This window comes from Tympanuchus pallidicinctus, unplaced genomic scaffold (genome assembly GCF_026119805.1).
Source record: "Tympanuchus pallidicinctus isolate F22 unplaced genomic scaffold, pur_lepc_1.0 scaffold17, whole genome shotgun sequence".
NCBI classification, from domain to species: domain Eukaryota; kingdom Metazoa; phylum Chordata; class Aves; order Galliformes; family Phasianidae; genus Tympanuchus; species Tympanuchus pallidicinctus.
The window spans coordinates 9,830,537-9,854,492 of record NW_026294690.1 but is presented as its reverse complement, the minus strand read 5'-3'; the positions used below and the strand labels follow the sequence as shown (position 1 = coordinate 9,854,492).

At 43.9% G+C, this 23,956-nt stretch overlaps 2 long non-coding RNA genes across 4 annotated transcripts in view; both read right to left on the bottom strand.

Moving 5' to 3' along the window:
- The window catches only part of LOC128078530 (uncharacterized), a 48,329-nt gene extending 25,776 nt beyond the window's left edge, over nucleotides 1-22,553 (bottom strand). For 2 of the 3 annotated variants that reach the window (XR_008205692.1, XR_008205694.1), the window contains exons 1-4: nucleotides 22,455-22,553; nucleotides 14,874-15,034; nucleotides 14,558-14,652; nucleotides 11,025-11,230 (exon numbers count right to left, since the gene is read on the bottom strand). This is a non-coding gene — a long non-coding RNA (uncharacterized LOC128078530). The remainder of the gene's footprint in view (nucleotides 1-11,024; nucleotides 11,231-14,557; nucleotides 14,653-14,873; nucleotides 15,035-22,454) is intronic. The other variant, XR_008205693.1, reaches the window with a different exon arrangement.
- On the bottom strand, nucleotides 1,786-4,953 carry LOC128078531 (uncharacterized). Its single transcript, XR_008205695.1, has 3 exons — nucleotides 4,508-4,953; nucleotides 2,771-2,973; nucleotides 1,786-1,902 (listed from the first exon to the last, which is right to left on the bottom strand). It is a non-coding gene; the product is annotated as an uncharacterized LOC128078531 (long non-coding RNA).
- Nucleotides 22,554-23,956: the final 1,403 nt, after the last annotated feature.

Here is a 23,956-nt window from a genome sequence, read left to right as displayed (position 1 = left end):
CTGAGAGCGGATAATTTCTTCTTAATGGTAGCCATTTCTCAGCACGTACTTTGGCTGCCAGCTTTTGAAGGTAATTGCATTGTTATTTAGGAAAGTCAAAGGTGCATTCTTGCAGAGAGGCTCTGGCTGTGAGCAGGCATGCAGAGGGCTGGTCAGGAGGTGGCTTGGCGCTCTCTGTTACAGCAAGGTGTCACTGCAGGCAGCCAGGAGACAGGGATGGATGTGCATCTCCTTCCCACTTCCTTTTCCTCCCCAGAGATGAATCAGTAGAAACTGTTTGCTGTAAAGTCAAGATGGGCATTCCAGTGCTAGAAATACACAACACAAAATGTTCCTTTTCTGATAAGAAAGTGATGTCACGGATGACCTTATTAAAAAAGGCAAAAACACTTGTTTACTTAAAGCACTTGTTCAAAGAGAGCAAGGAAAAAATGTGGCTTTAGGATATTTTTCCTTCTCCTTTCTCTTTCCATCTAAATGAGATTGAAATACAGTTTCACATTTGCAAGACCCAGTGCCCTTTCTGCCAAGAAATCCATTGACAGTCCAATCAACAGACATGTTCTGGTTACAGGAATCAGGCATCAGTCAAACGCCTGAAAGCCAGATCCAGCAAGTGCAGCAGATAATAGTATTGAAAACAGCCGGTGGGGGAGATGAAAAAGTAATTGGAGTATAGGTAAGAGCTGGTATAAGCAGGATGGATCGGCATATTGCTGACATGAGGAAGGGAGGAGGCAGAAGGAGAGAGCTAATGAGAGGGGTCGTTGGAATGATAGAAATTGCTCGATGTGTCAGGCTTTTGTTTTTTGAGAACTGAGAAAAGGATTTATCTGCGCAGAGGGCAGTCCATCCCATGGGATGTGGATGCCAACGACACCACAAGAGCTGGTTCAGCCTGGGGTTTTGCAGGATAGGTGTACAGTGAAAGGCTATGTGGCACTCATGGATAAGATGATGAGGTTGGACTGGCTGTGTAAATGCCCATGGAGACAGCTGGAGGTGTTTTCAGCAGGGATTGGAGTGGGGTTAGCAGATTTACCACAAGGCAAAGGGCTTTGGGCAGCCCCATGCAGTGGGGGCTGTGACCCCCCGGGGGGACTCATTACTGGGAGCAAAGCAGTGCTGGGCTCTGCGTGCTCGTGGCTGCATCGCTAAACACCATCGTTTCAATCTCAGCAAGCTCTAAAATTTGCTGATTTCATCCTGAATGTAAAAATCTAGAGAAGACAGGAGTGAAAATGAACACAATAGAATTTGATTGTATGGACTGCATCTCCTAATATATTCCAGAGCCCTCGCTACTAAAATACCCAGGCTCTGATTAGAGCAGTGAGCACAGGACAATTACTCACTTCCTATGGGTAACATGACGAGCAAATTACCTGAATTCCTTGTAAATCTGTAACCCTCTTCTGGGACTCAGCACTATGGAAATTGCAGAAAGGGGCTGTTGATCTCATATGCTGTGGTATGCACTCCCTCACATACCGGCTTGGGTGGGTTCTCCGTACATTTCCCTGCCCTGTCTGGTTCATTTCTGCATCTCCTTAGATTCACCTTCTCTGCCCCATTGCCCCAGGCTTTCAGCTCCATTTCCTCAGCATTTTTGGGAGCTGCTCACTTCTGGGCTGGGGCTGGTGGGGGAGACAGGGAAAGAATTGAACACTATGTAAAGACAGCACAAAATATTCCAAAGTAATTCAGATCCGACTTGAGCAAGTGATAAATGAGAGCAGCATGGCAGTGACAGGTCAATCAAATATTTATAGAACTTCATCCATTAGCATTGCGGCAGCAGAAGGAGGCAATGAAGTCAGGGTGCTCACAGACCTGTGATGGGAGCGGATGCTCATCAGCTTCCCCAAAATCTGCCTATGTGCTTCTGTCTTCTCTCTTGTCCTGGAGGGCATGGGAGAAGACGAGGCAGTGGGAAGAGCTAAAGGGGTACTGGGATTATGCAGCACTGCATTTTAGAATAAATTCCTCTGATCTCCTTGGGTGGATTAATATATTTGCATACTGGCAAAGAGATCCTTGCACCAAAACAATGAGAAAGCAAAGTGCTGTGTGTAGGTGTACATGTGTGTGTGTGTGTGTGTGTGTGTGTACATGCTGGCAAAGGGCACCAGGTTTTGCAGTTCTCTGGAAAAGTAGTTGTTATAATCAGTGAAATGCCAGAAAAGGTTAAAGCACAACTTCAAACCACCCAAGGAACCTTAAGGAGAGAGCAGAGTGGAATCGGAAAGCCTATTTTTAGGATCACATGTTACGATTTGATTAATATTTTAGGAGGCAGCTATCATATGCTAAGAAGCTGACGGATTATTAGTAGCATCCTAATGTGCCTACTGTCAGGGTTGTAATGAGGGGATCCCAGCCAAATTTCTGCCTCCTCACTTTTCATCAGTCCCATAAGCTGGGAGTGCAGTGCTGGTGGGGGGAGAGACCATCCTGGGGCTCCAAGTAGTAAAATAAGAGCATGACTTTAAGCTCAAGAAGGATGTGAAGGACATGGCTAGTGGGCATGGCTGTGATGGGTTGATGGTTGGACTTGGTGATCTTACTGGTCTACGATTCCACGATTCTATGACTTGGTGATTGCACTGGAGACTCTCTTCAGCCTGTGGATAGCCTGATAAGCCTAGTCACATAAATGTGTGTCATGCATCCCTTCTCAAGGTTCACATTTCCTCTGACAATTTGGGCTTCACTATGAGTGCTCTACACTTACAGACAGCGCTTAATTTGTGCTGGATCTGGGACTCACCTGATACACTTTCTGATACTATTTGTTCAGCTCCCGTGAATTCAGGAGGAATCTGGGGAGGGAAATGAGCTCTTTCTTCTTCATTCAGTGCTCTCTGACAAAGTTTCATTCATCTGCCCTGGGAGCAGTTGGGGTGCTGTATGTCAGAGGCAACCATTCAGCCAGGGGTGAGGCAGGGACGGCACTTGCAAACAGCCCATTTGCTGGAAATTGATGATCCAAAGTTACATGGGGGATTTGTATGAATGGAAGGAAAGACAGACAGTAATTGGGATCGGTGGGTGAAGTGTCAGCAAACAGAAGAAAGGGATACTGTGGTGACAGTGATAAATGCTAGCAGCTTTTGGTCTCATCTGGAGGAGCGAATTGGAGTGAAGACTTTGTAAGAGAAGGAAAGAATGAAAAGACAGCAGTCTGATGGATGTTACAGAGAAAAAGGGCTCAGAAAACAAATATTCAGCAGAGTATTTTTAGGGGATGATTGGAGGCAAAGCATAAGGGTCCTTCCCCAAGACTGAGAGGTTACTGTTTTTCACACCCCTGGGAATAAGCCAGCAGGTTGGAAGGGGGATCCTCTTGCCAGGCCATCCATCCCCGTGCTGAGACATCTCCCAACCCACCCTCATCCTCTGGCAGCCTACCCATGGGATCAGATGCCTAAGAACCCCAGCTGGGTGTCCAGGACCGAGCAACAGGGCATCCCACCAGCGTGAGCTCCTGGCAGGTCCTTGCCTGCTGACCACTTAGGGCTGCTGTATTTTTGTCAGACACACCACCAGATACAACTCAGAGGGAAATTTTCCTGCAAACAATGCAGTGCAATATCAAGGTGTTATTTTCAGCATCATTTCTCTGACCCTTACAACCGTTTCAAAACACGTCTCAGACAGAAATGGCATCTTAACACTGCTGATTTTAGAAACGTTTTGCTTTGGAGGAAGGACTCAGCACAGAGGTGATTATCCCTCCCCTTCTGGCAGGTTCAGGACTCTAGCAGCTAGCAGGGAATGTCAGAGATGAACAGCATGTAAAAGAGCTCCAGCAAATGCTCCGTCCCAGAGCACCAGGACGTGCCTCCGTCCTGCTCATTCAGACTGCTGAGGATCTTTGCCCCTTACAAGAGAAAAGCTCCTGGCTGAGGTAGCACAGACATCCATCTAACATGCCCAGAGACAGCAGCTCAGTGACAGGGAGAGGGACTGATTCTGCTGTCAGCAGTGCCAGCAGAGTCAATGGGAGTCAATGTTTACTTCTGTTGTGCTGCCTCATGCAGACACTGATAAATGTTATGAATTTTAAAAATTGAGATTCACATTAGTTTCCTTTAACTCATTTTAGATTTTCTGCTTAGCTTTATTAAGTGGCTTTAAAAGCAGTTGAGCTGCTCGCAGCACCTCAACAACCCAACCCAGAGTGCTTGAGGGGAGCTGAAGGCTCTGGGGATCGTAGAATCACAGAATCATAAAGGCTGGAAAAGATCTCTAGGATCATCCAGCCCAAACCCAACCCACCCCCACCATGCCTGCTGACCACATCCCTCAGTGCAACATCTCCGCAGCTCCTGAACACCTCCAGGGATGGCGACTCCACCACTCCCTGTGCAGCAGTGCCAGTGCATCACCACTGTTTCAGAGAAGAACTTTTTCCTAATACCCAACCTGAACCTCCTCTGGTGCAACCTGAGGCCATCGCTTCTCATCCTGTCACCGTTAGCCAGGAGAAGAGGTTGACACTCACCTCACCACAGCCTCCTTTCAGGGCATTGTAGAGAGCAATAAGGTCTCCCCTGAGCTTCTTCTTCTCCAGACTGAACAAACACCAATTCCCTCTGCCACTCTCCACAAGACTTGTGCTCCAGACTATTCACAGCTTCATTGCCCCTCTCTGGGCACATTCCAGGGCCTCCAAGTCTTTCTTTAATCTTCCCACTTCCTTTTGGAGGGATGCACTGCCAGGCATCATGCAAAGTTGAAAATCAAGAGGTATATCTGATCACCTCAAATACAGATGGAGGAACATTAATGCCAATGTTTTGTTTTCTGTGTCCAGAAGGATCATACAGGCAGACATGTCTGGGCACTTCCACCCAGCAGATCTCAGGCTGATCTCCTGCACATTACTGTAAATTGAGTTCAGCCCCAGTGCTGTGAACTCAGCATCTTCCTGACTTTAAGAGGCCTGATCAAGCTTCCTCTGAATCATAGAGAAGATGCCAACTAATTTTTGGATCAGTCCCTGCAGGCGCTGCTGTAATATCCATAAGCTGCAGTAAAACAATCCATATCTCTTCTGTTCCACCCCAAACTCTGCTTACCACCTGCCATTTCATTTTGCATGACACAATTATCATTTTTAATAATGCCACCGCATTTTCTTGGCTATAAAGAGCCTCTGGAGACCCAGTCTGAAAGAAAAGCTTCCCCATCTCCTCTTCTCCATGCCTGCAGGTGTATCTGTATCATAGCAAGCCCTTCCTGAGCATCTCTTCAAAGACACTCACAGCTTCATCTCCTGCAATCTAGATGCACTTTTGACATTGCTAAATAATTATGCAATTACACAGTAAACTGGTGGTGGGAGATATGTGAGTGGCAAAGCTCTGTTCTGGTGATTAAAAACAGCAATCCCACCTATTGTGCACTGCAGCAGCAAAGCCCTCTCAGATGCCTGAAAACTGAAGCAAGAGGAAACTGGACCTGATATGGTCAGCAGAGTAATGTTGATTTGTGGGAGATAGAGACTTACTCACTCAGGTTTATTTTCAAAGAGTTGACACCGCTCGTCTGCCAGGGACTGGGAGAGAGATAAAAGCTGGAGCTGCTCTAAGCAACCAATGGCAACCCAGTGCTGCAAGATGGGGATTTGCCTCAAGGGACTTAACCTTCTTCCCCTATTGGCATTTTATTTTTTGTCCGTCGATTATAACGAGATGGGAGAGATGGAAAACTCATGTAATTCTCTGTCCTTAGGGCTGTGGCCTGGGCAGTAAGTGCTATCTAATTTAATAAGGATACATTGCAGGCTGGTCCATTTGGGCTCTCCTTTGGGAGCCTTGTTGGAATGAGAAACACAGAAATGAATTAAAACTCCCTTCTTTTGAACAGTGATCCACAGTTTCCCAAGAGTTGGGTGATGCCTGGTGACCACAGACCCACCTCAGAAGGGCTCGTGACCCTTTGTGGGCAGAAAGAGGCAGAGCTGGCCAAAGCCAACGGCTGTCTCAAGAGCCATTTTGGGTGCAGCTGTGCCAGCCTTCCCTGTTCTTCACCACCCATTACATTTCCTATTGGGATAAGAGAAGGGTGCGGGCTGCAGCAGAGGGCTGATGTCCAGGTAGCAGTGGCAGGTGGGAAATAGATCCATTACAACCCAAGATGAGGCATCTTCCCATCCAAATCACCTAACTCGTGCAGATAGCCCGAGAACACTGTTTAGATAGGAGATATTATTCAGATGGCATATTAAACTTATTTTTCCTTGAATTTAATTTTAATTAATTGTGCTGCCAAGGGTGAGCTGAAATGGCCTCTGTTCTTAATTTTTTCTCCCCACAGTGGATGTCCTTAAACTCCTTTCTATAATGATATGATTGCAGCTTGCAAAAAGCCAGTCTGGATTTATTATTCTGCTTCTTCCCTTGTCCTCTCTAATCCTAGAGAGAACATTGCAGTGACTGCTGGTTAGAAAATTAGTTAAGTGAACTGTATACTGTATTCTCTGCCTGTATCGCTCCTTATTAGGGAGAAAAGATAATATAGTTACCCCTTTCCCTTCTGCTCACGCTGCATTTCATCTACAGCTCATGTAGGGAACATTTTGGCTGACTACTGCAGCCTGTTTGCCAAATGATGCCCATCCTGAAGTTGAGAGCCCTCAAGTTAACTCTGGACTTTTGGTGAAAAGGGAAACAAGTGGTATCACATCTGCAGAGCAAGATGGTGGAGAGAGACCTGCCACTGATGCTTTGATGCTAAAGAAACAAACATACTGGAGTCAGTTCTGCACCAGGCAAGTGACAAGCTATCACCTGTCCCATGTATAAGCAGTGCTTCTCCAGGCAGTATTTGCAACACAGCGCTGCAATTCCCTTTGGGCCCCTGCAGTTGAAGTCCTCTAACCAAATGCTTCCAATTTGTTGGGTCCCAAAGCAGAGTGGTGCCATGTTGGTGAGCTCCACCCCATGTAGGCAGTACAGCCTGGCAGCATGATTTCTTGTCATCAGGGTACTGCCCACCATGGGGACCCCGCCGTTCAGGTTGTTCATGCATCGTGTTTGGAGATCAAAAATGTGAGAGGGCTGCAAATGGAGCCACGTACAAGGTAGCTGACCTCTTCAGCAAAGTGTGGACGAGACACCCTACAGCCTGTTTAAAAATATTGTCAAAATTAAACTGTATGTTTAGCGGGTAGAAAGCCAGAAATGTCCTTGTAAAACATTATTGCTATGCAGTTAATAGTGGGTTTTGCTTGTCCATACGGACCAGTTAAGGGAAGGAATTTTCCCGAACTAAGCCAATTTATTACACAGGGGCCATTTTAAAAGAATATCTGACAAAGGGATAGATGAGCCTGTTATGAGAATAAACTCCCAGAGAACTAAAAGTACAGCCCCAAGGAAGGCCAACTTGATAAGAATGGCGAGCTATTAAATGAAGATACTCTTTGTGTTCCAAATCCAAATATATCTCATGCAAGAGTAGAGCTTTCTAAAACAAATCCCTGTGACAGATGAAGGATTTAGGCACAGCCAGGTTGCCTGTTTAATGATTCCCAGCATTTACCCCACTGAGGGAGGAGGACCTAAACACTGCTGTTCAGAACCTTTTCATGTGGATTAGAGCAGCCACAAATGACAGAAAACTAATTTTGCCTTGTTACCTCCTTCACAGCTCATCTGTCCTACTTTTTAGTTATAAAGGAATGAGTAATTCCAAAAAAAAAAAAAAAAAAGAGAAAGCTTCAATATTTATAGATGCTCTGGTCTCTTTTGGGCTCAATGAATATATGTGAGCCATGAGCTTAATTGCATATTTTAGGCACATATGTAATTCTTCAAATGTATCAGGAAAACCTTGCCTTGGAGGCAAGGAAGGTGGCTCAAAATAAAGTCGTGCATTCTTTCCTGCAGTAGGCCACATTCTATCCTGCAGGGACCCCTTCCTGGTTTATTTCTGGGTCACTAGGAATCACTGGTGAATAAATGAAACTCCCCTTGGGATTAACAGAGGCAAAATGTATTAGGGAACCTACTAGGCGATGCCCAAATCCATTTCAGATGGGCTTTAGGAGCAGTCTTAGAATCATAGAATCACTTGGGTTGGAAGGGGCCTCAAAGATCACCAAGTTCCAACCCTCTAGCTTTGAGGAAGGTTGCCAATTACTAAATCAGGCACCGGATAGGTTGACCAGGGGCCCATCCAACCTGCCAGGGATGGGCATCCACAACCTTTCTGATCTTCATACTTGACCTTGTTTCCCTTACCTTGGCACAAAGCAATCCTCTTTCCCCAAGTAAGTAGCGCAAGAGATGCCCCGGGTGCTAGTAACCATCCAAGTCAAGAGTTACTTTAAATCTCGGCTGAGTTTCTGATTTCTGTTCTCTTGAGCCACCAGCTATGGAAATTTTTCATCTCTGATAAAGCAGATTAGCTACTGGAAATGTCAGAAAGAGACTACAGATGGTTGCACTGTGGGGAAATATTTCCTTGCTACCCTGGAAGCTGCTGAACACCGGACCCCAGGAGAGATGCTCCACAGTCCATTGCATAAAGTGACTTGGCCTGTGAGGCTGATAACGCAGAAACACCCCAATGTGCTCTGTTGGAGAAAGTTAGCTAACAGCAGTGACTCCGACCTACAGACAGCTATGTAAGGAGGCGGGGTGGGATTTTTTTTTCTTTTTCCTATTTCCATTTCTTTCTTCTTTAATTTTGGTAATGGATCAGAGTCAAATGAACAACATCTGGCAATTAGCACATCCCTCGCCTGGCTCCGATCTGCCACTAAGTTCTGAGTGTTTGCCTTTCTTTTTAAATGGGTGGCTGTCAGAGAGAATTAAATGGTGCCTAAAGAAGCATGCAGACATTATAATTAAAGGCACGCCAACCCTGACAGGTAGCAGGGAGTGGAGTTCAGAATTTCAAATTTTCATAGGAAAAGGAGCTGTCAGCACACGCATGTGCAGTTGAGCTCCGTGTGTTTCCCCCAGCTGATCTATCCCCAGGTGCTTTTTATACACCCATACTTGCAATTAATTGTCTCTTTGCCTGCTCCATTTCAGCCCAAAAAGGAGTATACTTTAAATCTAGAAATATAACTGGAATCCATTAGCTGTGATTGCATGTGCTTCTGTGGGGCTTTGCTGTTTCACAAGGATAGAAATGATTTAATGGAAAACAGAACAGGGAGCATAAACCTGCCAGCACACGGAGCATCCTGAAGCCATGTAGTCTGTAATCCAGGGCAAATGCCTTCCAGCTAGGAATGACATACCTGGTGCTCTGGGCACTTTTCTGCCAGGCCATATTATTATAATTATGATCTTCTCTTGCTCCAGGATTTTTTATTTTGCTCCTAATTCAAACAGGGCCAAATCCTTCTCCCTTCTACACAGCCAATTCACAAACCCAGCTGACTCTTTTAAGGGATAAAGGGAACATGGAAACTGGATTCATTTGCTCAGCTTTGACCCTGGTGCTGAGAGAAGGACAAACATCACGGTAATAGGATCTAACCTGGTCTCACAGCCCTTCCCAGAGGTCTGCAGCTCTGGGGCTGCCAGTGCAGCATTCTTCATGCTGTAGGCTTAGGGCTACAATTTAGAGCACAGACAGTGGCAATCACTGCTGTCCAATTGATCTCAGGGCCATGCTGGTCTTACAGAGGTGGGCAGAGCTGATGGGGTGGGCTGTGCTGCCATGGAACTCCTGTTCTACCAACTAACTGCAAATTTGGATATCACACCAGGCAGAACCTGCAGGTAGAATGCAGTCTACTCACATCTTCCCTTCTAAATCTGTATTTGCCACAATCCCTACTGCGTGGTAGCTCTACCTGTCACCTGGGCAGGTGGACAGTGTATCTGCTTTGCAAACCTCTTGTGCCTCCTTCCTGCTGTGAAGGGGCAGTGGGATGTCACATTGGTCTGGGCTTACCTGGCATATCCATGTCATGGGATGGAACCTAGGGCAGTTTAAGACAAGTTGCTTTGGCACTAGTAATGGGTTTAGATAGCAACACTGAGGGCTCAGAACCAGGCTGATTGGTGGGACTATATTCGGGAATAACCTCCCTCCCTGTCTTCTTGCTGCAAAAATGGTTGTGTGATGAAAAATGACAGAAGGAATGTAAAGCTGGGGGATGAACACCCCAGGGATGGTGCTTCTCCCTCTGTTCCACACCTCCCACCTTGCTCTCAGCCTTTCTCATTCCACTTCTGATACCTATCTTTTTTTTCTTCACCCCCTGCTTCCCCTGCTCTCCTCCCCAATCTCTCTCCCTGATGGATGGAACCATTAGCGGAATCACTGTAAATAATGTGTAAAGTTAGAAGTTACAACAAGGTATCTCATTAAAGCCGCTTCACTCATCTTACTTCCCAATTAATGTTTAAGGCTTCGCTGGAATGCAGTGACAATATGTCACAGCATATCATTGTGGCAGGCGACAGGATGTTAATAACCCACTGGCCCTTAAAGGAGCCTTTAATGTCAGTTGCAGAGGAGTAAATAACATTGGTTTCTCCCCCACAGCCCGTCCCCTCCCCCTTTTTCTTTTTCTTCTTTTAATTCACTGCAAGAATGAAAGAGTTTGTGCTGAAATAACATCATTATCTCATAAACCCAACTCCCTGCAGAGGCAGAGCACAAAAGGTGTTGCCCAAGGGACTCTGGGATTTTCGGCGCTGTGACAAAGTTGCTCCAACTCCCTACCCCGAAAATTCAAGAACTCATGGAGTGCTTGCCTTCACCAGTCTTTCCACCTCCACTCAGAGCCTCTTTCCTTTTTAATAATAGAAATCCCCTCATCTTTCTTTTCTTATTAGTAATTTCTACCCCCTTTCCATACCTTCAAGCCTCTAAACACAACTTCACAGCATCAGCGTAGCCAAAAGTTTCCTTTCATGTATAACGGTTTTATCTACCATTATAGTAACTTTCTTCCTTTGACTACTCTGCTTTCTGGGAGATGAGTCATCTTTGCCTTTCATTCCTCTAACTATCTGTTCACTTTGAGCACAATTGTCACTCTTTACCTTCCTGTTGCCATGTGATGGGTGGGACTTGGGCTCCCTTGGACATCAGTTGCTACAAGCTCCAAACGGAATCGATCCCCATTGAGGTCAAGGAAACTCCACTGGTTCATCCTAGAGCTGCCAAACACGGAACTGAGCTCCTGCATTCAGAAGAGGTGATGTAGCATCACTGTCACCAGTCCATTACTCTCTGGAGATGTAAAGATCTGTTAATCAGAGTGTGATGAAACCAAGTGGCCCATTATCGGAAAACCATTTTGTAGATGTATTTCTCCCATGAGAAGGAGGAGTAAAATTTTTTTAAAATTTACAGGAAAAGTATCTAGGACTTAGAGAAAGAATCCCACAAGCTTTTTGCTCAGTTCAGCCCCACATCCAATATGTCACATCAGGCAAATCACACATGGATTTTTCATGGTCTCAATTTCCTCCTTTACAGTGGGTCTAAAATGTTTGCTCTGCACACCTGAGTTATTGCTTTAGTGTTTGGAAAGGTCTTTCAAATTTCAGGATAAACAGTCAAGTCTTGTCACTGTATAAATACTTATTCTATTTATTGTACAAGGGATATTATAAATATATCCCTACACTTCTGTTCTAATAATCAGAAAATTCAGGATGAATATCAATAGTAGGCAACCAGCAAAGAGATCAACTGTTATTGCAGAGCACTCTAAAATTAAATGTTAATTCTTTCACAGATTTAAAACTTCACTAGTCCCAAAATTTTTGGAAGGCTTTATTCTCTACCAAGAGAGACCAGTACAACCAAGTTGTATTGCACCTTTATGTCAGCCTGAGTGGATCATAACACATCCTACACAACAGAGAGCTTGGAAAGTGCTTGGGAGAGGGTCACAAGTACAAAAGAACTATGGAACTATAAGACAATGACAGGACGATCGTGTAGATGAGTCCAAAGCAGACAAAGTTTGGTCCAAGCAACTTTGGAGACAGACTTCAGTGCTGAAGTTGCAGAGAACACAACTCCGTGGAAGGAAATGGAGCTCAGTGTCCCATGGGAGTCACAAGTAAGGTGGGAACTAGGACAGGTGTGTCTTATGGGGAGCACAGGCAACAAGAGGTTTGCCATAAACCAACGTTCTTGCATAGGAGGGCCTTGTGACCTATGCCTGAAGCCCTGTTGTAGAACTTATTCCCTACATCCTGTTGGGTCATCTGCAAAGGTGAGGAATTTGACTACCCGGTTCTGTTTCCCCACACTGCTGGAAGTTTAACAGATTGGAAGTTCACATAGCTCTTCGAGATCATCAACTAAAGGCACTACAGGAATGCAAATGTGCTCAGCTCCTTTCTCCTCTCTTCTCTAGCTCAAATACATTATTGATTTGCTCAGTGACCAGGGGCCACTTGTCAAAAGTATAACAGCATTAGCAGCACTTGACGTAATAGGGGAATGGAGAGATCTGTGATTAAGTTTAGACAGCCTTGTTTGACTTAGTTAATTGGTTAAATATATTCAGTTACATGTGATGCTTCAGATTTCTGGCTCCAGTAGGGTGTAATATTAATTTTAATTAAAGCTTAACAGAGTTGGCCAAATATTTCTATTTTCTGAGTATTTTTCTTAATAATATAATTCATGCTTTGCTGTAAAAGGAAGCAACTGAGGCCAGAAAACTTTTTATCTGCCCATGATGATGAAAATAGGCTATCATTGACAAGAAGAGAATTTATTAATTTTTTTTCTAATCTGAAGAAGAAATAGGAAAGAACTTGTTAAAATCCCCTCCACTTCAAGCTGGGATTAACCTATGTCTTTCTAGAGAGATGTTTTTCTCCCTTTCTTTAAAAATCTAAAATTCTTGTGAAACCCATAACTGCAAGAAATTGCACCTCCTAAGTTTGCCAAGGAGTCTTCATGTTGGCTGTTAAATCTAGACAACTCCTAGTTTGATATTTCTTTTCTGAAGATCTGCATCCATCAAAAAAGGAAGGTCAAACAGCATTCTACAGTCTGCCTCTATCCAAGGGTGCCCAAAAGTGGGGACTCTTACCACAGATCCCTGTGTATTTCCAGAGACAGAGCTCTCTTAGTTCCCTCTTTATGAGACTCACACAGGACACAGAGGCCCATCTTCTTCAGTTTAGCACTCCTCTTGGGAGAGATTATCTGTGCCAGGTACAGGCTGACATGAAGGTCAGATTTGCAAAGAGAAGTTCCATGTGATCAAGAAACACCCCTCAGCTCCTGCCTGGAGAGGCTTCAGCCTGGCTTGTTCAATTGCTTTGGTCCTTGGGCCATAAAGGTCTCCATCCAAAGCTGAAGATACAGGAGGAATGTACAAGTCCCAATAACATGACCTGACTAGTCATTGGAGCAGATCCACCTGACTTCCAGAACATGGCAAGGCATCCAGCAGGTGTTCAAAACAGGGAGGTGGCTACCTCCAATGAACCATGTTGATGTAATAATTACAAGAGTTGGTATCTCTTTCCTAATGACAGCAATTGAAAGTGCAAATACAGCCAGAGCACATTAAAAATAGCCCACTATAGCAGCTGCATTAGAGGACTTTTCCCAATGCAGAGCTCACAGGACCGCCTCTCTGGCTTTCCTGCCAACTCCCAACCCTTCTGCTTTGCATTTCAATTATTTTTCCTTCTCTCTCCTGAAATGCAGACTGTAAGATCTGAAAGAAGAAAGATGGAAGGCAACTCTTGTACTGCCCACCAACCATGCCTAGATCTCTTTATATTACAGGCGGTCAATTAAAAAGATGTGATATTTTTCTTCTACAGTATTGGGATCCAGCTCTGTTAGCCTTTAATTATCTGCATAGGTGGAGCCAGGACTGGGAGAGGGTGGAAACATTGTCTGTTCTTTCACTGATCCATCCCTGACAGCAGCAATCAGCTCAGGCATTTTGAGCCTCGTGATTAAAAAAAATAATAATTTCTGCCCGTTTTTTCTACTCCTCTCTATTGTAACACCATTAAGGTCTTGATGTCCTGACTTCCATAGCATCTAAATACCAAGAATATATGTAAACATTTTGCTAAACAAGGCTCCCAGCTTGGCCCACATTTTATCTAAAAAGTGAGTTCATAAATCTTCTTTAGAGCTTCTGTACATGGTAAATGACATGGATGATAACCTTCAGCACCAACTGGTGCTGAGATACTTCTGTCTATAGTTAATGACATAACCTAGTCTGACTTTTTATCACCCAATTAAATATATTTCTGCCACTTGGTAACAACTCAAAGTGTTTCCTGGAGGGAAACAGGTCTGGCAGGAATGCTCCAGGTATAAATAACATAGCTCATTTCTCTCCCCTCCCAAATCTTCCTCTAACCCACTTTGGACAATCCCATCTCTCCAGGGGTGGAAGAATGAGCAGTGTCTGACATGCAACAGAGGTGAGAACAAAATCTATTGCACTGTATGAAGGATTCTTCTTCCTGCTGTTTAGGCAGTGTGATGGCTGGCTGAACAGCACTGGTGCTGGCATTCAGCAGGTACAGGAGTGGGGTAGCACATGAAAGACCACAGGCAGGTTGGGACTCACCACGCAGCAGCCCAAAGGAAGAATCCTGACATCTCGCTCTTGTTCGGGGTGTCAGAGAAACCAGAGTTATGTTCTCAGGGGAGTCAGTCACGGGGCTGGAACAGAGCAAGATATAATTATGGAATAATGCGTGTTCTTTTCCCACCACTCCCCCCTTACTAAATTAGCTGTCATGTCACTAAAAACGTTTCTGTGTTCCACAATCAGTCCACTTAACTGTAACAAAGCAGCACAGATCTATCAAACTCACAATGAGCTCCACTAATGACCGCTGAAATTACCAGATCCGTCGTGCTTCCCAGCACCCCGCTCCTACCTCCACCTCTCTTCAATCACTGCTCTGCTTGAGGCCTGGCCGAGGGAAAGTGAGTGAGTCGAAGGGCACACGAGGCTGCAGCATTGCTCTGCCTTGCAAGTGTTGAGCCGTCGGGTTTGTGTCTTTTTCACTGCGAAGGTGATGCTGGAGAGGGCTGTGATCTGGAGGTACCAAAGGAAAGCCAGCAGTGAAATACCAGCACAGTGCATTGTTCCTGGTCCCTGATTATGCATTTAGCTGCATTGCTAAGCACTTTTTTTTTTTTTTTTTTTTTTTTGTAACTGCTCCTCGGAAGTGCAATCTTGCTGCTATTCAGATACAATGTGGCTTCTATTCTCTCCTCCAGTTTTAATTATGTGTCCGCCACTGCTGCCTCTCCAAGCTGGCGGGCTCTGAGATTCATAATTTCAGCCTGACACCATAGTAACCATTTAGTTTGATTCAAGACTCTAATGTCATCACTGGCTAGTCTTGAATACAGCAGGGAGAGAGGGTGTAATTTGAAGGCAACATCACATAGAAACTGCAATTATTTCTCCCTTTCGAAGGGAAATGTAAACAAAAGGTCATCACTGGTCAGTGCTCTTCATTTCCATCCTCACACACTGACAAGCTGACTTTTTGTTTATTATTTATTTCTTCACCCACCCACAGGCCTCCACACCATCACTGGGAGCAGCAGCTAACATTAGTTATCATCCCCCCATAGCAATGTGACTACACCCCTGGGAGAACTCTTCCAGTATTTGAAGATAGAATCATACAATCATTAAGGTTGGAAAGACAAATAAGATCTTTGAGTCCAACCATCACTGCATGCCTGTGACTGCTATACACCATGTCACTCAGTGTGACATCTTCTTCAACACCACCAGGGATGGTGACTCCACCACTTCCCCGTGCAGCCTGTACCAATGTGTCACTGCTCTTTCTGAGAAGAAATTTTTCTTAATACCTAAGTTGACCCCAGACAACTTGTAAAACCACTTGGTCCCATTAATATTTTGAAGGGGGCTGTCCCCACGGGGCACGAAGTTTCTACAGCCCTCGTCAGCCAAGTGCTGCCACATCCAGCACGTCATTGACAGTCAACCCTATCCTTGCAAGGAAGTGGTTTCATTCAGATTCTCTTCTCTCTCTTTTCCCTTTCTCCAGTACAGATCCCATGTAGAATTTCCTGCCTTTCCCCTTAAGTTAAATATTTGTGTCTCATGTGGACACCACACTCCTCAGCTCCAGAATCAACCCTCTAGCTCCCAAGAGCTATCCTGCCCTTCACCAGCTCAGAAAGCTGCCTTCTAGTCACACACATAGGCTTATAATAAAAAAGATGCAGGGCAGCAACGCCACCATCCAAATTATTAGACCCTGGACCATAGTTTTCAATGTCTCTGGACACAACCCTTCCTTGATCCCACTGGGAAAGGCAGAGAAACATAAGACAGATATCAGCAAGACAGATGAATGTGTGAACGCGGTGAAATGCAATTGACTGGGTAGCATTCACTGCAAATCCCGCTGCAATAAATGAAGCTCTCCTGCCCTCCCCCAATGGCTCAGTGATAGAAAGGAGTTAAGTGAAAATAAATGCTCATATCAAATCACAGGTATTGATTTTCTGAGCTAGTAAATGAAGGCGCTTTATCTCCGGTGGGAGATTGAATGTCTGCGTGCCATGCTTTGCTCCATTTTCATAAAAAGGAAGGCATGGTGGAATTATTTTACCTGGCTTCTCATAAAGTGTAAAGGGAGCAGATTCTCATGTCAATGACAAGAGGTATCAATCAGGAAAAATGCCACGAAGACAATGGAGCCATTGAGGATTGGCAATGGAATAACAAGCCTGGGAGGCTGTCCTTGGACATCAACTCGTCCTTCAGCAAATATGGATGAGTGCCCTTCCATATCTCTGTGGTCCCTTTCCCCTGCAAGTAGCCTGTTCTCCACAGTTTACTTTTGCTTTGCTAGAAGCTAAGCTTACATCTACATCATTTAATTCTTCTGGCTGTTTTAAGATGAGAACAAGGATTTCACTGCTACTTATGCCAGTTTTGAGCTCTAATGAGTTCTGAGCAGGATGTGATATTGAAATTATAGGTACATTACATTTAATAATCTGCAGAAAAACCTTGAAGGGAGTTGTCCATTGCCTTGAGGAGTGGTTTAGAAGATCAAAGCTGACTGATGCAAAGTAATTCATGTAGGCAGAAGAAGTCACACTCGCAAAGGTCCTTTTGGAAATACAACCTCTTTTTGACTGGGTTCATCTACACAGGCATGCCTTGAAATGAAAGAGCTGAACTTCTACATCTGAGATCCACAGATCTGTGTCCAAGCCTTCCATCTTATCTGGTAGTTACCCATCTTATCAGGCAATTTTCTGGCACTAGCAATCCATCTCTGCAGCCATCCACTCATTTCACTACGCAGTCAGACCTGGTATATTTTGCAGCTGGTATTTTTCAAAGTAGAAGAGATCAAATGCAAAAAATAGATGCAAAGAAGCAAGTCACTAAAAAGCAGGCCCTATGCTTTTGCAGCACAACATAGGATTCTGCCGGTATAAAGCTGCTATTGAGCACATTTTTACTCCCAGCCTTTCATGGCCTGGCACACTGAGACCAATCTGAGAAGACCCATTGAACCTATGTAGTGACAGGGAGAAGCAAAAAAAGTAGATTTCATCCAGAAGTGACTTCTGCATGAGAGAAGGATGACTGAGGGATTTTTGTGTTCCTGACATGGAATCTGGCTACCTTTTCTGTCTTCAGAGTACTAGAAACAGAAACAACTCCTGAGGAAAGAATCCCAGTTTCCAGGAACATAATCAACAATCTTCAGCTTTGAGGCTTTTCTGTGTTGACATAAAGAGGCTTGGGTTGCTGTTTAGAGTTCCAGAAAGGCTATCTGTGTTGACATGGCCTGAAGCTATTGCTCTTTCCATCCATAGCATGATAATTTCTACTGACCTCTGAGGGAGCAAAGCCAAGCCCAAGTCCATCCGTTCAATGGAGAAAAACTCACATGTTCTCTCCTGGATTTCCCACCATTGATATATAATGAATGGACAGGTTGTTGATACCAGCTTTCACTACATAAAGACATCTATAGAGGACAATAAGAGAGACACTATTAGAGGTTCAATTTAAAGCATGGAGGTGGAAGTATGGGTCTAAAGAAGCATCAGTGTGAGTTCAAACTGTTGGGAAGAAAACCCGTGGTGTATGGAAGGCATAACCATGGTCCTGTAAGGGAATGCTGTCTTGATGTCAGGCTCCCAGAGTGGTCCTTGGTGTGCACTTGCAGTGCAGACATCTTATGATAAGAGAAACAGTTCTGTGACAGCATTCTTAAAAATTTACTTCCTTATTTTTCGGTCATTGTACAGCCCTTCTCAAAACATCTTCTGGGGAGGTGGGTACTTGAAATAAAAAAGTGGATGAAGGCACTTTTTTGTAGATTTTGGTTGAAGCCAGGTCACTTTTGCCAGAGCTGTGAGGCAAATAGGTGAGATTTTCTTTTTACTCCCAGCGGGAGGGTTGTACAGAATGTATTATCATTTTGTTTTGGTAAATTTCCATTTTCATAATGACAATTTTACATCATCAAGATTTGTTAACCTCTCTTTGCACCTGCTTTTCGTTTTAGGATGTGGGTTGCCTTTTCATTTTTGGGGGGGGAGGTGAATGGGGAATCATTGTTTCTTTTTTGTTTTGTTTTGTTTTGTAGTAGAGAAAGAAAACATGTTGCTTTTTATTATTATTCCCCCATCCACATGTCTTTGATGTCTTTTTCAATAATGTTCCTACTATGACAAGCAGAAACGTTGCCCTGTACAACCTGTATAGAGAGTGTAAGCATCAATCCTCTCTTATTAAACTGAAGCTAAAATGCTCATAGACAAACTGCTAAAAAGAAGAAAGCATCCATGCTGCGGTGGAAAAGGTAAAATGCAGTAATTGTTCAAAGCTTTCAAGGAAGAATATCTCAGTAGGGGAGGGAGGACCTTTTTCCTTTCTGTCACAAATTGCCAGAAGACTCCAGGAAAGCTCACTTCACCAAGATATATTTATTTTTAGGCACAAAATCACCCTTACTGCCCTTGATTCCTGCAAATTTGTTGAGGAGGATCAAATACTATTCACTACCCAGCTTCAGGTACAAGTTATCCCTACCTAACATTGCTGCTCTTTTTGAATACTTTCTGATTTTTTTGCAGAGTCCCAAAGAGAAAAAAAAGAAAAAAAAGCCAAAAACAGCTTTCTTTGCATGCCTGTCATGTCTATTTGGCAACAAGAGAGAACTGTGTACATATAGAGATACAAGGTGGATTAATCTGATTAAATTCAGGCCTCTAAGTCAAAGCTAGTCACCCAAAGCTCCTTTCTTACAGTAGACAGACATCTCATCAATATACAGTCAATGGAACCAGAGGTGCAATTCATCCAATTTCAAAGTAGATGCCTAAAGTAGATCACACGAATCACAATCCTAACAGCATACTTCTCCCCATTGACTGTAGAGGGATCCTAGCATGAGTAAACTGTTTTTAGACACTGAAAGCAATGCTGACTGGCTCAAGGCTCCTATTGAATCCTTGCATGGGCAGCTCTTCTTCCATGATGTTTCTGATGCTGTAGTTATTCACCCCTCGTTCAACTATGGAGATAGGGCTTAAAGGCATAGATCTCACTGAGGTAATCTTGGAGAGTAAAAAATGAAGACATTGCCCCTAATAACATTTTTGTCCTGGTCTTGCTCACATCCCACTAGACTTTAGCATGGTAATATGGATCAACTCTCTGAAAGCATCTTTCGGCACTTAGAGATGGATGGAGTCATGGGATGAACACATAAGAATACAGTCCAGTGAGCTGTTGATCTTCAGACTTTATACACAACTGAGTTCAAATAGCAATAAACATAGGAGTCCAGAGGCTGGAGGTAGGTATCTGAACTTGGTCAGGAATAAGAAATTGGTGGACCGGGTCATTTTTGTAAGGAGAATGCCTTTTTCCTTTTTCTGCTCTGAGATTTTTTTAAATAACCTTTAGAAAAAGTGCATTTGGGAACTCAAGCAAGACAACACAAAAACAGAGCTGTGAAATGCACACCAGCCAGCTCAGGTCTCACCAGACGCAGATTCCGAAGTCAGATGTGAGATTTTGATGCCTAGTGAAGTTAACTTTTTAAAGCAAAAGAAAGAAGACTATTGCAGTCTGAACAAGTCAATGCTTCTCACAGCAGTTCTCATGAATCCAGAAAGACAGTCCATATATTATTTAAACCATCCAATTTACTGAACAGCTCAAAGAGGTTCTCTCTACAGCAGAGTTTATGAGGACTCTCAGAAAACTTTGCAAAACATTCTGCTTTCAGCCAGTTCTTCTCCAGCTATAAGAGGTTTTGCTTCCTTGCTTGGAACATTTGCATGAAGAAAGGTCTTTGCTCCTGTCACCTCTGTTGATAGCAATACAGTCACCTGTGCCTCTTCAGAAGGAGGTATTGTAGAGTTTCATGGCTCTAATCCAGCACCTTCAGATGCAGTGATGACTCTATTGGCAACATCATAGCACAGATGTATCAGAGAGAACAGGAAAAGATGAGCTGTTAATAACATCTACTCAGAGTTCTGTTGGAACTGGAATAGCACACATTAGCTGGAAGGCAAGTGCTCCTCTCCATGGGTTTGAAGAGAGAATTGTGTTTAAAATCCATCGCAGTACCCAACCAGCAGACTGCCCATCTGGAGTTCCTTGGGCATCAAAACAATACATCTGCCATAAAAGGAGGTTCAAGTTCACGTCTCCATATAAAAACCACACAAGCACAGCTCTAAGAAGCTGTGAAACTCAGAAGAAAACCAAACTTTCTCACTCTTCAAATAATCTTGGGTCTCAGTTTTTCAACCTATGCTTGGATGAATGTTTGCATCTGTAGTTAAGGCACCTAAAGAAGCTTTTCCTTCTTGTGTAACAATCCTATGCCTCTCCTGGATTTTCTCACATCTGAGTCACAAAGTGATGTGTTTATATTGGAAATGCATGTGAGCAGATCTTCCCTAACTAACAGGGGACTGAAGAGAAACAGCTGAACAAGTACATGCTCGTACATGCACAGACACACACACAATGGACCTAACACAGCTAGTTATAAATCTAATAAACTGGCAAGCACTGCGATCCTTATGCTGCCCATAAATAATTCACTGCCAAGATGCTTGTAAGAACAGCACCTTCTGGATAGTCCATGGGAAATTCTAACGGGTACTGAGCCCTGCTGACTCCAGTTATTAATCCTGTTTATTGCTGCAGTGCCAAAGGGCCAACACAGAATGAGCCCCCTTTGGGCTAAGAACTGTATAAACACAGACTCTTGAGTTTGGAAGGACTCTGGGAGGAGAAAACACTGGTATAATGATGTTAGCCCAGCCCCAGGACTGTCAAGATTCAAAATGTCTTTCCTCTCCAAGAACCAGCAATAGCTTTTAGGCAAAATTCTCTGCTTTGTGTTAGAAATAGACCCAAGATGCTGAGTCTAGAGTCTGACAAGGATGTGAATGTCTCCAGCTCTAAAGGACCCAGATGGGTTGTGTTTATTATGTGTCTGTTAGCAGTATAGATTATCTCAATGGGAGGAAGGGACAGAGAATGGAAGAGTTTTCACCCCTTCCTTCTGGAAATGCTTTGTTTTAGAAATATAATTTCCTTATCAAGAGGCAAGTGCCCTGCATTATGAACTTGCAGAAGTCCCAGATCTGTTGGTTTTCTCACATTTCTTCACCAGAGCATTTCTAGGGGCAGAACAGAGACTGGTTTCTGTGGTTCCTCAGCCCAAGTTGTTTCGCCTCAAAGAGCCAGGGAGTTAAACCAGGGGAGCAAGTAGTGTCCTTGGCAATGGTAATAGATGAACTATTGTTTCAAGGGGCAGCTGAAAGGCATTAGGCCATCACCTGCAGAAGGATCTAAAAATATTCTGTTCTCTTTTGGGCCAGCCCATCCCCTTCCATTGTGATTTCTACATACACAGTTTCATTGCTGGATGCTGAATTTTCAAAGGATTGTTGTTGAAAACATTCACTACAAGGTACCTCTTTTTCTTTAACAAGCAAAGAGGACTGAGCTAGGAGGTAGCTATCATCACCTCTCCACCACTCACTCTATTACAGCTTAGAAATGGCATTGCAATTGCCTCAGTTGTAAAGTGGGAGAGAGCTACCACTCTAGAAAGCTCTCTGAGTTCTACAAGTAAATGCTCCCAGTCAGTGCTGATCAATATTATTGATATTTTTTAAATCCTGAATCACGGTCTTGACTTTTATATGGGCATGACATATGTGAGGTGGCACTATAGCTCCCTAAGCAAAGACCTTCGCCGTAACTTCTACTGGTCATGAAGCACATAGCTGGTCTTTTGCCTCCTAGCTGAACCAATCACATCATCGTGGGCTACCAGAAGGGTCCCACATGATCATACTCCAATCTGCAAATCAACTCTTTCATGCTTTCTCTCTACCTATTCACAATGGACCAAGGTGTTTGGACGGATTTCATGCCAGCTTTCAGAAAATTATTAACTCACCTCAGCCTAAACAAGGCGATTGAACAGACCTGGGGACACACATCTCTAGAGTTCAGAGCTGGACGCTTCTGTAGAAGGAAATTTAAGAGGGATGCTGGTTCCCCATACAGTAACACCTGCAAAGAAAAGGGGTGTCAGCGGGAAAGAAGAGAGCTACAGAAGTTCTGGAGGTCTCAGTATGACGAAAAGCCTCAGACTATGCCTTAAGTCTGACTCTGGAGACTACAGCTGTGAGCTGCAGCCATTGAGGTGTAATGCCCTGAAATTAGACATTTATACATATGTCTATTATATGTATAATATAATCTTGTAAGCTATAAAGCAAAGGTTGGTTCTGCTTCTTCCAAGGTGGGTTTCCCAATAACGCCTTAAATGAAGTGTCTCAAATAAGGATTTAATTTAGACTCAATAAGGAGAGTTATTGCTCCATAATGAAACAGCAAGTAGTTATTGCAAACACATTTAGTGAGGTTTAACAGCCTTGTAATAGGTTTGTAGAAGCTGTGGCCTGGCTAGGAAAGTTCAGTGAATATCTTCTTAATCTTATACAGGTATCTTGTTTTTTGGTGCTTTTTATTTATTTTTTTTTTTTTGCTCAGTATGCAACTAGTATTTAATTATATTTGTATTAAGCAGCAGCCATGGATGAGAAAATACACCTCATTCTCAAGCATTGCCTGCTGTATGCCACCCTCTTCCTGGAAACAGCTGGAACAGCTACCATTAGTGCCATTTGGAGTTAAATTCAGTGCTGCTGCCCCTTCCACAGCCTATTAAATGTAATAAACCGAAGCTGATGTGAGGAACTGGAGACCTGGTAGGATCAAGTCCAGGATGCAAGGTGCTGACTTTTCATGAGGTGTTTAAATGCCTAACCTGGAATGTGATGTCTGCACCAGCTTTGGTGGGGACCTGATTTGCTTTGGATCAGAACAGGTTCACATGTGGGGTGGTATTTATCTTTGAGGATCCTGTGAATCCAAGAAAAATAGGAGTGGAAGGGGAGGAAGGCTCTCCCAGGACCAAAGGGGCAACAGCATGTAAAAGAGATGTGATTCTTCTCCCTGTGCTCAGCCACACACCACTGGAACTCATCATCAGTGCTCAGTTCTCTCTAAACATGAATGCAGAAAACCTTTGGGCTGCTGCCATAACACTCCTCAGCAAAACCTATCTTAGTCTGCTCTGTTATTTGTACAACTGTCTGATGAAGAACTGCTTTCCCCAAGACCTCCCTGCTGCCTTTCTGTGCATTAACTGCAGCTAGATTATCTCAGCCTAGGCTGAAAGGAAAAGCTCAGTTTTGAAGGCAGCGGGTGCAATAGAGGTACAAAGCAGAATTGATGACTTTAAGGGGAGAACTACAATCATACCCCATGCTGTCACAAGAAAACCATGCTCCAGCTAACAGAGGAAAGAATCACACTTTCCTTCTACAAGCCAATAACTTAAATTGATCTAATGTGGGAAGTCATCCTTGCTAATCCTAATTTGATAGGGTT